Below are 3347 nucleotides of genomic sequence, written 5' to 3' on the forward strand. Positions count from 1 at the left end.
TAGGGGAAGTGCTACCTTACTAAAGTCCTTAATGAATCTTCGGTAGAAACCTGCATGTCCAAGGAACGAACGGACTTCCCTCACAGAAGAGGGGTAAGGCAAACTAGAAATAACATTCACCTTTGCTGGATCTACAGAAATGCCAGTATTAGATACAACATGTCCCAGGTCCTTGTTTAACCATAAAATGACATGTTTCAAAATTCAATACAAGGTTTGTACTGACACATCTATCTAATACTCTAGATAAACTATCCAAGCAAAGGTTAAAAGAATCACCATAAATGCTAAAATCATCCATAAAAACCTCCATACAGTCCTCAATAAGATCAGAGAAAACACTCATCATGCACCTTTGGAAAGTAGCTGGTGCATTGCACAGGCCAAAGGGCATTCTCTTGTAAGCATAAGTCCCAAAGGGACAGGTAAAGGTAGTCTTTTCCTGATCCTCAGGAGCTATATGAATCTAGAAATAGCCTGTGTAACCATCTAAAAAGTAATAATGTGACTGACAGGCGATCCAGCATTTGATCAATGAATGGAAGAGGGTAGTGATCCTTACGAGTAGATTGGTTGAGATGCATGTAATCAATGCAGACCCTCCAGGCGTTCTGTACTCTAGTTGCTATGAGCTCTCCATGCTCATTCTTCACTGTAGTGACTCCAAACTTCTTGGGCACCACTTGTACTAGGCTCACCCATTCACTGTCTGAGATGGGGTAGATAATACCTGCCTCTAATAGTCTGATCACTTTCTTCTTGACAACCTCTAAAATAGTGGGGTTTAATCTTCTTTGGGGTTGATGAACAGGTCTTGCTCCTTCTTCTAAAAATATCCTGTACTCACAAACTTGAGGGTTGATGCCTACTATGTCTGCTAAACTCCACCCAATTGCTTTCTTGTGCTTCCTCAGCACACTAAGTAACTGCTCTTCTTGCGGAGAAGTGAGGTCCTGTGCAATGATAACTGGAAACTTCTACTTGTCCTCAAGGTAAGCATATTTGTGGTGTGGAGGGAGGGGTTTCAATTCTAACTTCTGTTCATGGTCTGGATCTGGATTATCTGGAACTGGTGGCAGTGGTAGAGTACCTGCATTGTCCTCAGAATTCCCCACGCTTGGACCTTGTCCTATGTACTTATCTTCAAACTCTTCCTGGTGAACTTTAGCTACGGTTTCATCTATGATGTCACACTAGAAGATAGAATGGTCTTCTGGAGGGTGTTTCACAACTCCATTCAGATTGAAGCTTACTACTCGGCCGTCTTTTTCAAAAGAGTATGTATCTGCGAAAGCATCTAATGTGAACTTCGAGGTCTTCAAGAAAGGTCTTCCGAGTAGGATAGACGATGGCTTATCTGAGTCATTTTGGGGCATCTCCAGGATGTAAAAATCAATGGGGAAAGTGAGACCTTTAATGCCCACCAATACATCTTCAGCTACTCCAGCCACTGTAATAATACTTTTATCTGCTAACACAAAATGAGCTACCGACCTTTTTAAGGGAGGGAGCCTCAAAACATCATATACAGATAAAGGCATTATACTAACACATGCTCCTAAATAACACATGCAGTCAGAAAATATCACACCTCCAATGGTACAGTTAACCTTGCATGGACCTGGATCACTACATTTTTTCATGTATATTTCCCATTAAAGCAGATATAGAACTTCCTAAAGGAATAGTTTCTAATTCATTAATTTTGTCTTTATGTATGCACAAATCTTTTAGAAACTTTGCATATTTAGGTACCTGTTGAATGACTTCAAAAAGGGGAACAGTTACCTCAACCTTTTTGAAGATTTGTACCATTTTGGGATCAGGTTCCAACTGCTTCCTGGGCTTCCTTGCAAGTTGTGGAAATGGAATAGGAACGGCGTCTTCTATAGTGTCTGCGCCCTTTGGTGCTTCTTTCTCTGATTTGGCGTCTTCATCTTCAGCCATGTCCTGTATGCTCTTTTCTTCTTCAACATCTTCTATTTCCACTACCTCTTCAGCTAAGGTGTGTTCAGGTGGATTTGGCTCTTCCTGATTCCTCTCTTGCAGTGTGGTTTTGGACCTTAGGGTGATGTCATTAATACCACCCTTTGGGTTGGGTAATGGTTGAGAGGGGAGTCCACCAGATCTTGAGGACTGGTTGTTGGAGTTGTTCATTGATCCAATCTGTGAGACAAGGGCTTGCAAAGTAGAATTCAAACCATTCAGAGTAGAAGTAAGGTTGTTTTCCATGGCCTGCTGTCTCCGATCAATAGATACTAGTAACTCATCATTAGGAGATGAAGAGGGGTAAGTGATCTGAGAGGTCTGCTGAGATGCTTGAGGCTGTCTTAAATGAGGTGCTCTGTAGATCTGATTCTGATTCTGTTGCCTGAAGTTGTTATTGTTATTCCACCTCTGATTTCCATTGTTATTTCTGCCTCTTCTGTTATGATTGTCCCTCCAACCCTGGTTAGAATTGTCTCTCCAGCCTTGGTTAGAGTTATCCTGCCATCCTTGATTATAGTTACCACCTTGATTATACCCTTGATTGGGGCGTTCATGAAAGTTATGAGTGGCTGCTACAGTATTGTCTTCTGGTTGGAGTTGCAGACACTCATCGGTATAGTGACTGTAATCTGCACAGATTCTGCATACTCTTTGTGGAACCAACTGCTGGCTGTGCTGTGGTGGAGAAGGCTGAACTTGCTGAGGCTGTTGTTGATTCAGTTGCATCTGCTTCAGCAAGATGGTCATTTCACATAAGCTCTGAGCTATAGCAGCATTCTCTTTACTAGTGGATACCTCTGCAATAGCTCTTGACCAACTTTGTTTTTGCCTGTGATTCCTAGTAGAGTCAGCTAAGTCGCTGATCAATTGCCATGCTTCTTCCGTAGTCTTGTACTTTTTCATAGAACCATTGCTAGCACCTTCCAATGTGGTCCTATCTTGAGATTTCAAACCCTGTGTAAAGTAGCCGAGCAACGCTATCTTGTCAATCATATGATGGGGGCATGCTTCTCGAAGATTATTGAAGCGTTCCAAGTATTCATAGAGGGTCTCATATTCATCCTGAACGATCATAGACATGTCCTTCCTTAGCTTATCGGCAACTTCAGCTGGAAATAATTTCTCCAGAAACTCTCTCCTAAGTGTATCCCAGTTGGAAATAGTTATTCCAGGTTGAGTGTAGTACCACTCTCTTTCCTTTCCCTCTGGAGAAAACGGGAAGGCTTTCAACAGAATGGAGATTTCATCAGTGCCATCACGCTTAACAGTAGAACAAGCAGTCTGTAAATCCCTAAGATGCTTGATAGGCTCTTGAGCAGGTAAGCCATGAAATTTGGGCATCAAGTTGAGTAGTGAAG

General features: G+C 42.0%; 1 non-coding gene across 1 annotated transcript; it reads left to right on the forward strand.

Moving 5' to 3' along the window:
• The first annotated feature begins 2976 nt into the window (after window positions 1–2976).
• Window positions 2977–3084, forward strand: LOC127742225 (small nucleolar RNA R71). Its single transcript, XR_008003412.1, has one exon. It is a non-coding gene; the product is annotated as a small nucleolar RNA R71 (small nucleolar RNA).
• The last annotated feature ends 263 nt before the right edge of the window (window positions 3085–3347 follow it).

The sequence above is a fragment of the Arachis duranensis genome, chromosome 9 (assembly GCF_000817695.3).
Source record: "Arachis duranensis cultivar V14167 chromosome 9, aradu.V14167.gnm2.J7QH, whole genome shotgun sequence".
In the NCBI taxonomy this organism is placed as follows: Eukaryota; Viridiplantae; Streptophyta; class Magnoliopsida; order Fabales; family Fabaceae; genus Arachis; species Arachis duranensis.